The 12389-nt window shown below is 45.5% G+C and overlaps 1 protein-coding gene across 1 annotated transcript in view; it reads right to left on the bottom strand.

Moving 5' to 3' along the window:
* Positions 1-12389, bottom strand: part of CYLD (CYLD lysine 63 deubiquitinase) — a 145415-nt gene that overhangs the window by 7519 nt on the left and 125507 nt on the right. The window lies entirely within an intron of this gene.

A 12389-nucleotide genomic window follows, 5' to 3' on the forward strand; every position in this document is an offset into this window, starting at 1 on the left:
AGCAAAACAATTTTATGAAGAATGAAAAACTAGTCTTGCTCATGATGGCTTCGTCGTGTTGATTTGCGTCGGCGGACAGGTGGACTATTACAATTTATATGCAGAGGACACACGAAGTTCTAAGTTGCATTTCCATAATCCGCTAAATATCGAATGAAAATGCTGTTAAATATTTTAAAGGGCCGAAAGCAATTGAACAGGCTTTCATAAACACATACAGTGGACAACATAACTTAAAATCAATGCTTAAAGCATGTTATGAGGCATAACAAGGTTACAGATCATTTTAATATTGTTCCATGTGGGTCATTCACCATTAAGTTTCCTTTGTGTGGAAATAACTGAAAGACCAAAAAGTAGTTTTTCTATTAGAATGTGTTTATTAAAATTTATATCTGCACACCCCTCAAAATACTGATCAAATGACATAAATTTCAGTGGACCCTCTCTCCCACCCCCAACCCCAAGTCCACATCCCCACCTCCCAACCCTAAGGCATCAATAACCTCCCTACTCCAAGTCTTCAAACCCACTCCCCACCCATCATGGTCACCTGTCCAACTCACAATCCCACGAGATATACAGAAAAGATATGTGACCATGAGCAGGTCAAGGCCCGTCACGGTTGCCTGTCTAAATCACAACCCGGCAAGATATGGGGAAACGATATGTGACCATCAACGACCCAAAACCAATTATCTTCTTTCTGATGCATATATACACATCGTTAAAAATAAGTAACGACGTCGGAAAAATTTCTAATGACATTGGTTTAAGTCCTACTTGAGAACCCTTCAAACTGGATGACCAAATAAGGAGGAGACTCATCAGAAGCCACTAAGAGGCCAATGGCAACTTTTAAAGCGCTACATGCCTTTATGGCAAAGACTGATCACTGTGTGCAGCGACAATAACATCCCAAGCACTCCACAAGTCTGACCTGTACGGTGGGGTGGCAAGAAGGAAGCAATTACTTTAAAAATGCCACCTTGAGTGCCGTTTGAGGTATGCAAAAAACCACTCCGGAGATTCTGAAGACATGTGGCAAAACGTTTTGTGGTCTAATGAAACAAAGATGGGTAATTTTTGCTTAAATGCAAAACGTTACATTTGGCACAAACCCAACACAACACATAATCCAAAAACACCATCCCTACTGTGAAGCATGGTGTTGCCAGCATCGTGTTATGAGGATGTTTCTCATCAGCAGGCAATGGGGGCACTTGTCAGGATAGAAGGGAAAATGGATGGAGCAAAATACAAAAAAGTCCAAGAGGAAAACCTGCTGCAAGAAAGCTGAAATTGGAACGGAAGTTCACCTTTCAGCATGACAACAACCCGACGCACAGCCAAAGCTACACTGGAGTGGCTAAGGAATACAAAGATAAATGTCCTTGAGTGGCCCAGTCAGAGCCCTGACCTAAATCCAATTGAAAATCTGTGGCATGACTTGAAGATTGCTGTTCATCAATGCACCCCACACAACCTGAATTAACTTGAGCAGCTTTGTACAGATGAATGGGAAAATATTGACCTATCAAGGTGTGCAAAGTTGGTGGAGCTGTAATTGCTGTCAAAGGTGCTTCCACCAAGTATTAAATCAGGGGGGTGGACACTTATCCAACCAAGATATTCTCGTTTTGTATTATAATTTACCTTCTGAAATTTGTAGAATTTGTTTTTCACTTGGAAGTTCTAAGTTACGATGTGTAAATAAAGGTGGAAAAAGTCTGATTTAATTCCAGGCTATAAGTTAACAAAAGGTGAAAAATTTGAAAGGAGTGTAGACTTTGTATTGGCACTATACATATACACAGTATGTTACGAGTCGGGATTCGAGTACGTACGAGATCAACGGGGTGGTCATCGGACCTGCCGCTCGCCCTCTAACCCTGAGGCCATGAAGCCATAGATAACTCCATGGCCCGACGATCCATTAAGCAACTGCGGATGCCGGTTTGGACAATTAGGTCCAACAGGGTCCTCACGCCTTCAATGTCGTGTTACCTATTGGTGACCTCATGACCTCAACAAGGAACCACGCCCTCAACGCGCACCACAGTACTTATTATGGCTGAGCAGTATTACCCAGCGCAGTCCATTCCAGACCAGCACAGTCCGTTTTGGCAGGCGATTCCCCGAGCAAGCAACCAGTCTTCTGGTCAAGTCCCCAGCGTACACACAACAGCCCCGAACCAAGCCCCGTCCTGGCCTTTATACGTGCCCGCTGGGAAAAGCAAAGTTCACTAAAGCATCCTTTGACCCCACGTGGCCCTATCTCATTGGTGCGCTTCCGACAGGGAGGGTCCAATGAAGAGGCGGTGGAAAAACCCCGCATCGTTATGGTCAGGCGACGTCTGACGGCCATGGGCGCCCCCAGACCCTACACTCACAAACGTAAACACTCAAACAGGCCATCGTTCACTGGTGATTTTGCCACTCCTTCGCGCACGCAAATGTTCCTCTATATTGCACGTGTGTTTGAGAAGCGTAGTCCCGCACGCCGGATATCGGAGTGCAGGGAAGGAAGAATTGGGAAAGACGATTCGACTGGTCCAGAGGATTAATCGTTTCCAATGGTGAGGGATCCTTTAGTGCATTAAATTCTTTAAAATTTGGCGTGGAGACTGAGGAGTATGAAATGGATGGACAGATGGTTGACTGTGAAGGAATAAAATAATGAGTGGCTCGAGTGGTGAGGGAGAGGGACAAAGACAAACCGACTGTGGGGTTGAGAGAAAGACCGTTCGGTGAAGGAGGGGTTGTTGAATTGAGGTTTGCTGATGAAAATTATTGGCGGATTGAGGAGATTAAAAGCGGCAAATGGGGAGACATCACACCGGCAATACATAGACGAACCTCAAAACGCATTCCCCCTCCCAGACACAGCGTAAAGATCTACCTACACACAAACTAAGAAATAACCATCAGATGGGGAATTCCGACATGTACATGAATACTCTCTTCCAGGGTAATTTCCTCAACTGTAGCAGTGTGAGTGTCTGTGTGTGTGTGTGTGTGTGTGTGTGTGTGTGTGTGTGTGTGTGTGTGTGTGTGTGTGTGTGTGTGTGTGTGTGTGTGTGTGTGTGTGTGTGTGTGTGTGTGTGTGTGTGTGTGTGTGTGTGTGTGTGTGTGTGTGTGTGTGTGTGTGTGTAACGAAAGAGCCACCCAGATCTCTCACCTGTGAATGGAGGGAATAGCCAACCAGCTCTCAACGAATCGACTACACCCAGCTGGCTAGGATTATATAAATGATTGACCCCTTCAACACCCCTCCAGCCCAAGTAGCTGCATAAAGTAACCCAAGAAGACTGACACAAGCCAAGTGATAACGCTGTTTCGAACCCTTCCCAGAGTTCCTCAACAACTATACTCTCCATGGGAACAAATGACTCTCCATGGGGTGCGTGTGTGTGTGTACTTGTTCGTGGTTACGTGTGTGCGGGTTTCGCGGACACGCAATCTGCACTCGAACTTGGATGCGTGGTGCTGTACAGGACGTCTCGCAAACAATGTACTTCTGCAGTGCCAAATCCTCGAAGCCAAGCAGGACGTGCCACTGTGCAGTGTGGGTGTGGGGAAATCCGTGCATGTGTGCGAGTGAAAGGTTGAGCAAATCGCCGGTGCACGTGCACGTTTTGTGAAGATCCCTAGGAGGTTGGGGGGATGTGGGGTGAGGGGGGGACTGTGGGGAGGAATGTGTGAGGGGGATTGTGGGGAAGACTGCATGCAGGCAGGCCTTTACCAAACAGCATTAGTTTTGATTTTTAGATGTTACCACCTAGTTTTATATCGAACACGGTGGTTAAAAGGAAAATGCTGCTGTTTGGATGTGTTTTATCTCCCCGGTAATGCCCTGGTATGCTGCCTTCCACTTCCCTCCCCTCGCATCGCCTTCTCATTCCTCCCCTCACATTGCCTTCTCCATTCCCTCCACTCACGTCACCTTCTCATTCCCTCCACTCGCGTCGCCTTTCCATTCCCTTCACTCCACTCACGTCACCTTCTCATTCCCTCCACTCGCGTCGCCTTTCCATTCCCTTCACTCCTCTCGTGCCGCCTTTCCATTCCCTTCACTCCCCTCGTGCCGCCTTTCCATTCCCTTCACTCCCCTCGTGCCGCCTTTCCATTCCCTTCACTCCCCCCGTGCCGCCTTTCCATTCCTTTCACTCCCCTCGTGCCGCCTTTCCATTCCTATCACTCCCCTCGTGCCCCCTTTCCATTCCCTTCACTCCCCTCGTGCCGCCTTTCCATTCCTTTCACTCCCCTCGTGCCGCCTTTCCATTCCATTCACTCCCCTCGTGCCGCCTTTCCATTCCCTTCACTCCCCTCGTGCCACCTTCCCATTCCCTTCACTCCCCTCGTGCCGCCTTCCCATTCCCTTCACTCCCCTCGTGCCTGCTTCCCATTCCCTTCGAACCCCCTCACGCTGCCTTCTTCTCCCCCACTCGTACTGACTTCTCCCCCCCTCGTGATGACTTCTCCCCCCTCGTCCCTCATGATCTCCTTCCCCCCTCATGCTGCCTTCTCCCCTCCCCCACTGCCTTCTCACTCCCCCCCTGCCTTCTCACTCCCCCCCCCCATGCTACCTTCCTTTCCCTTCTTTCCCGCTCTTCTCCTTCACCAAACAATTCTCTGGAGGTCGAGGAGAGAAAAGAGTGCAAAGAATGTGCCAATTCGCCAAATTAAAGGGTTTTCTTTTAATCTTTTATTTTTTTTGCAGTCGGAACTGTTGCTCGGACCAATTCAATTTTCATAAAGCAATGAATCGCCAGATCATGGCAAGATCGCCAAGAAGTACACATGCTCCCTTGAAGCTGTCTCGCCTTGTTCGTATCCCGACTCAGCTATAAACAGTCATCCCGATGTTTCACAGGCAGGGTGATTCATCAATGTGTTTGCCGTCTCTCAGATGGACATTCAGCTGGGCGTCACATCTGCCGGAATCCCTCCACCTCTTCTCCCTCCCTTCACTCCTCACTCCCCACTCACTCTCTCACCCTTCTGCCTCTCTCACCCCTCTACCTCACCCACCCCTATCCCCCTCTCTCTCTCTCTCTCTCCCCACCCCTATCCCCTCTCTCTCCCATCCCTATCCCTCTCTCTCTCTCTCTCCCACCCCTCTCCCTCTCTCTCTCTCCCTCTCTCTCTCTCTCCCACCCCTATCCCTCCCTCTCTCTCCCACCCCTATCCCTCTCTCTCTCTCCCACCCCTATCCCTCTCTCTCTCTCCCACCCCTATCCCTCTCTCTCTCTCTCCCACCCCTATCCCTCTCTCTCTCTCTCCCACCCCTATCCCTCTCTCTCTCTCCCACCCCTATCTCCCTCTCTCTCTCTCTCCCACCCCTATCCCTCTCTCTCTCTCCCAGCCCTATCTATCTCTCTCTCTCCCACCCCTATCCCTCTCTCTCTCTCTCTCCCACCCCTATCTCTCTCTCTCTCTCTCTCTCTCTCTCTCTCTCTCTCTCTCTCTCTCTCTCTCTCTCTCTCTCTCTCTCTCTCTCTCTCTCTCTCTCTCTCTCTCTCTCTCTCTCTCTCTCTCTCTCTCTCTCTCTCTCTCTCTCTCTCCCACCCCTATCCCTCTCTCTCTCTCTCTCTCTCTCTCTCTCTCTCTCTCTCTCTCTCTCTCTCCCACCCCTATCCCTCTCTCTCTCTCTCTCTCTCTCTCTCTCTCTCTCTCTCTCTCTCTCTCTCTCTCTCTCTCTCTCTCTCTCTCTCTCTCTCTCTCTCTCTCTCTCTCTCTCTCTCTCTCTCTCTCTCTCTCTCTCTCTCTCTCTCTCTCTCTCTCTCTCACCCCTATCCCTCTCTCTCTCTCTCTCTCTCTCTCTCTCCCACCTATATATCTATATCTATATCTATATCTATATCTATATCTATATCTATATCTATATCTATATCTATATCTATATCTATATCTATATCTATATCTATATCTATATCTCTCTCTCTCTCTCTCTCTCTCTCTCTCTCTCTCTCTCTCTCTCTCTCTCTCTCTCTCTCTCTCTCTCTCTCTCTCTCTCTCTCTCTCTCTCTCTCTCTCTCTCTCTCTCTCTCTCTCTCTCTCTCTCTCTCTCTCTCCCCCCCACCCACCTCTATCTCTATATCTCTCTCTCTTGTAATAAATGCCAGGAAATGTAATCTTAGCTTAGTGCAAATCATTGTGGATGTATACCATCTCAGTGGTTTGGACTCGATGGTACCATGTTAACAAAAATTATCTGATAAAATGTACTTTCTGTTGTGGACAGTGAATTGTTTCAAACAGACCCCAATCTCGCTCTGTCTCCTATATCTATCTCTATCTCTATCTCTATCTCTATCTCTATCTCTATCTCTATCTCTATCTCTATCTCTATCTCTATCTCTATCTCTATCTCTATCTCTATCTCTATCTCTCTCTCTCTCTCTCTCTCTCTCTCTCTCTCTCTCTCTCTCTCTCTCTCTCTCTCTCTCTCTCTCTCTCTCTCTCTCTCTCTCTCACCCCTATCCCCCCTCTCTTTCTCTTTCCCACCCCCATCTCTCTCTGTCTCTGTCTCTGTCTCTGTCTCTTTCCCAAACCACTATTCCTCTCTCCCTCTCTCACCGCTCTCTCTCTCACCTGTGGAAGAAAAAATAATTATATTAATGTACTCTCAATTATAATTGTTACTGATGCTTTATAAATTTAATTTTATGCTATAAGTCGAATCGGCTGTCAGTTATGCTTCCTTTTACCCAAGAGTCTTTTGATCTCAATGTTGATAAAAGGAATGTCTTGCTATGGAACAAAGTGACCTGGTTGATAGCACCAACTTTTGCCATGATTACGTCATTCGCTTTTCACCGAGCAGACACGTATTGCAGTTGGAGTTCTTTTGCCGAATGCTTATAAGCATTCCTATTCTGATATGGCTGATAATTATCAGCCTCCTCCACTCCCACAAGAGCATATAAATGCCAGGAAATGTAATCTTAGCTTAGTGCAAATCATTGTGGATGTATACCATCTCAGTGGTTTTGACTCCATGGTACCATGTTGATAAAAATTATCTGATAAAATGTACTTTCCGTTGTGGACAGTGAATTAATTGTTTCAAACAGATTGAGTAACAGGATTTACATCGAGTCGGTTAACAACAAAATTCTACAACAATTTGGTGCCGTGACACGGAGGTACTCAATCCCTGGAGGCAGTTCATGGTCCGGAGGGACGGCGAATGCCAACGAGATGCCATCCCTGACAGCAGAGCTGCTCTTCGCGGGCAACGTACTTCGAACAAAGGAAAGTACATGTCACATAATTTTTATTGGAGGCCTGGGAGGATCCTGTGGTCAGAGACCACTTCAGCCTTCAGGGCTGAACAGAGATCGATGGATCTCTTGACGGGAAGCTCGAGTCTTCGCCATACCTTGAGCGAGTTTGGTACTCGGCTCACTGTGCTGTACTGGGTACAGCAGAGGCATTCGGGAAGGGCGAATCCCCTCTGGCCAAAGGGAGGGGGGTTGGAATACCACCTCTGCGAGGGGTTCGAGACCCAACTCGCTGTGTGATAAAGTGTGATTGTGTGTGAGGGTTATGTGGTTCGAACTAACAGTACTACAAAGTTGTTTTATTACAGTGCTGACCAGCATTTGTTGTATTATCACTATGTTGAAGTGCATACTCTTTAGTATGTGACGTCACATATTTGTGACGTGGGGTTTGAAAAATAGGAAATGCTGTTGGAAAGATTGATGAGATTGTGTATACTGAAGCAACCTGCCCCAGGCCACAGAGAGGGACATGCGCGAGATATATGTTTGATAAATACGGACGTGATTCTGTGAGAGACGTTGCAAATTGGTGCGTTTGGACTATGAACAGTAAATTGCCTTTCCCTGAGAATGGTACGTTTCATCGGGATTGTTTGAATCACCTGAGGAAAGTTCTGGAGGGAAATGAAGAGGATCAACGAGGAGCCAGAGGAGTACTTGAAGAGGAGATAAGGAAAGCATGGAGAGAAGGGAGTGCAGACACAACGCAAAGAGAGGGCTCCTCTTGGTGACAGGGTCGGAGTGCAGACCCGATACAGAAAGGCCACGGAGGCTGCGAAGGAAGGAAATTAAGAGGCTGTTAGGTACATTCCCACTGTGAGATTACCCGGGGGCCAGAGGCGAGCAAGCAATATATCGAACAGCGTCATGCTGAGACTGAGTTCCAACCCAGGTAAACGGGCAAGGTAAACAAGCAACGAGAATGGTTAAGTGGGAAATAGATAAGTGTTATGAATACTTGTTAAGTTACCTGTTGGATTTCTGTTTGTTCATTGCACTCACTGAAAGTTTGCTTGCTGTGAAATTGTTGCATTGTATTGTGTGGAGGTGTTACGGATTTGTAAGGAGCTACCTCTTTGGACGGATTTGTATGCACACTGATTTGCATTGATCTGCATGTGGTGCTGAGTGAGTGTAGAAATGGAACGTGTGCGAGTCCAATAGATTTCACTGGAATAAAACGTGCTCTATTGTGTATTGTGACCTGTGAAGCTTTTGGGAATGCATGAGGACGGAAAATGGAGATAGAGATTGGCCGCCACCGTAGATTGTGAAGACTCTGGAGAAGGTGAGGTGCACGCACCGAATCCAGAGGAAAACGATAACGACTGACTCTTCACGCGTTGTTGATTCATTGTGTGGGGCAGATGTCGTTGAGAGTGTTTTGCGACCGGATCGAGAGGTGTGTGTGTGAATTCAATCTAGGTGAAAATCTGAATTGGAAGCGATTGTGAGCTCGATAAGGAACTGAAGATTACAGGACGATGTCATATATGAATGTCTTGTTTGAAATGATATTGTAACAACAAAAGAAACTTCAGGCAGGGAGTGAAAGCAGCCTGGCTGTTCGTGGTTTGGTGATGATAAAAACCAAGGTCATGAATCTTCCTGAACGGGCTTTCTCACTGTTTGATAACTTTGTATGCTATTTTGGCTTTGAACACTGTACGTTGCATACATAATAAATGGATGGTCTCCTCGGAGCATCATTTGAATACCTGTTATAATAATAATAAAAAATGATGATGCATGCATGATCGTCTTGGGGTAACATGTTAAGTCTCGAGGCCACTTTTGCTTGTGGCCATTTTGGCTTGGTGCTGATAACGCAAAGGTCACGAGATCTCTCCTTGTATGGGTCAACACTCTCCACTGAGTCTGTGTTTGAATCTCAGCTTAGCTATAGAGGCTCGCTATCGCCGGCATTATGAGGATTTATAATTACTCAGCCTGGCAGGCTGAGTGAAAGCAGCTGTTCATACTGCGAGAAGAGATTTATGGGTACTCAGCAATCCATTCAATGAATATGCAGATTAAAAGGGGGGGGGGGCTATTGTGTCGAAATGCGCATGCCGTTGGCAATGAAGGTAGAGAAATGTTTCCAAAATTCGATTTGATTCGTACTTAAAATGTGATCAAAATGTAGAAATGTGATTTGGAATGATTTTAAAGTGATTTGATGATGTTTAGCACATAGGGCGATTCACAGATGATGCATGATCCTCGGATGGACGTTAAACCAGGCGTGCTGTCTTCATTAGTCTGTGAATGTTAAAGTTAATAAAATGACATTTGTTGATGGATGTTAAAGAATAATTCCTGCCAAAACTACTGCTGGGAAGGCAATGGCAAACAACCCAGTGTAACCCTTTGATCGATTCAGGCAGGCAAAATTAATTGCATATATATGAATGAAATCATGTTACCTCTTACAATGATTGATCTGTTAACCTAGTGTACAGACTGGCTGTCCGGTGCTCCTTAAACAACATTCCAAAACTTTGCCTGCCAAGGTCGAGCTTTCTGTATGGGAAGCGGACAGAAAAACACGTCTGTTGTCTTTATATGGTCCTCTATCTGTCAGGGTAAATTCATTAGATTTAATTGGACAATTTTATTTATTGTCACAATGATCGACCATAAAGCTGTTTAAGTGAGATTGGAAGGAATGTACTCAAAAAGTGGAGTTTGAGAAGCACCTGCTGAGTGAGGTGCAGGGTAAAGCAACACCAAACAAACTGGAGAAACTATTGCAAGACATGCGAGCCAACCGAGTCACTACAAAGGGAAAACTGAATGCTCTGATGGAGGTCAAAGGGGAGTTGAATTCGTATGAGATGGAACTGCGGTGTCAGATGGACTTTTTTGCGAATGTGGTTCGCTGTAAGTCTCTGCTTGGCAGTGCAACACATCACCCCAACTTGGACTTGGTAGTCATCAGGGAGCAGACAGAAGGAGAGTACAGCTCATTCAGCATGAGGCTACAGAGGTACCGGTGGAGTTTTACCAGTTGGGAGCTAACAGCGGGTATCATGTCATGATGCTGATAGCAGTTTAAATCTCCCATCTCCCCCACAACAGTCTCTCTCTATCGAGTGCAGCCTGTGGCTGCTGGTTGCATCATTGGTTGGGACGCGGCTATGCCGCTGATGCAGTATCCCCCTTACCAGTACACTGGCACTCATTTTGCCGACCTCGGAGGGATGACAGGCTGAGTCAACCTCCTGGTGTATTAATTCAGCAGCCAACGGGGCTTGAACTCAGGACCCAAGGATCCCAAGCCACAACCCTAACCACTAAGCCAACACCAGGCTTCCCCACAACAGTGATAAAGATTGGGAAGGTTCTACCAAGATAGCTACATGTATGGAAGGAGTGTTTTGAGCTTAAATTTAAATGCTATTTGCCTGATGACTCAACTTTGACAAATGATTTGACAATTTTTGTTCACCTGTTTAAAAACAGAGGTTTAAACTATATTTATTTGTTTTGATAAAGGAATGGATTTGTATTTAAAAGGTCAGAGGACGTGATTAGATGCCTAGGGTATGTGAGGTGGTTATATTGCAGCATGTTGTTGTTTTGGTGATGAGAGAAATGGATAAGATGGACAATGTCAGAGATTTAAAATGTTGATGGAATTCTGAATAGTGATGAGAGAGGTTGGTTAAACATTATTTTTCCGAGATATTTCAGCTCCATTGACCATGAAAGAAATGGATGCTCATCAGGTTAATTAAACAACATTAGCATTTGGTATTGTTAACATCCACCATCGAAGATGGATGGAGGTTACTGTTTTCACCCCTTTCTGTTTGTTTGTTTAAGTTGTGGAAGACAACTTCTGTCATTTTGTACAATTAAGAGTGTGTGTGTGTGTGTGTGTGTGTGTGTGTGTGTGTGTGTGTGTGTGTGTGTGTGTGTGTGTGCGTGTGTGTGTGTGTGTGTGTGTGTGTGTGTGTGTGTGTGTGTGTGTGTGTGTGTGTGTGTGTGTGTGTGTGTGTGTGTGTGTGTGTGTGTGTGTGTGTGTGTGTGTGTGTGTGTGTGCATCGATTTTCTCAGTGGTCCTTGTGTAGATGTCCACGAAACATTTTGACATGAAAGATAATCACCCAAGGACTGAACCTATAAATTTGGGTGAACCTGGATCAAATGATGACGTCACTAAAAATTCACAAAGTTTCAAAATATCCCAATCATTTACATGGGACGAAATTTCAAAAAATCATTTCTCCGCCATTTCTTGTTCAATTGCTTAGATATATAATGTGCTTATGTAGGGTCATAATATCTTTCACCCTGCCATGTTTCAACCAGATCGGATCCAGATTGTGACGTCACAAAATGTTTGAAATTTGCATTGAAAAGCCCATTTACATGACAAAAAAATTCTTAAAATTCGAAAGTTTTATATTTTTCGCTCAAACTTTTAGGGAATGTAAAACATACGATTGGCCATTAGCTGACGTAATTTGATCAACTTCCGGTTTGTATTCTGGATCCCATCAGCAAAAATGTGTCATAATTTGGCCATTTTTGAAAGCGCGTATCTCCATCAATTTTTGTGATATGTGGCTCAAACTAGGTGAGAATGTAGTTCAGATATTACTCTTTCATGAGATATCCAGGCCTTCGTTGTGACTGTTCCGGTTCAATAGTTCGCCTGACACCGAAAATTCGTCTATCGCGCTCAGGCGCCAATGGCACTATTCTGCAAACGTGATGTATTATTCTGCAGTGCAGGCCAGTTTTATTAAAAATGAAAGGCCCTCCACATCGTACCAATCCATTATGACGTTACCATCACGCAGGTGTGTCAATTTTCCATTTTCAGTAAGAATTTTGCTTGTTTTTATGCGGAGGAGGTGGAGGTGATGATGGAGTTTTTGACTTAAACCATTGACATCACATTCCACATTCGAATGTTGTTCATGATGGTAACTGACTGAACTGTAAATGCTGTTTCTTGTGCTGTATCCTTGTGACTGCAATGAAGTTATAATAAATTTTCAAACAACTTCGACAACTTCCTCACTCCATGAGTGATTCATTTGTTTGTTAGTTTGTTTGTGAACAGTATTACGGAAAAACTCCTCG

The sequence above is a fragment of the Eptatretus burgeri genome, chromosome 8, assembly GCF_056783735.1.
Source record: "Eptatretus burgeri isolate ZD-2024b chromosome 8, Ebu_testis_v1, whole genome shotgun sequence".
In the NCBI taxonomy this organism is placed as follows: Eukaryota; Metazoa; Chordata; class Myxini; order Myxiniformes; family Myxinidae; genus Eptatretus; species Eptatretus burgeri.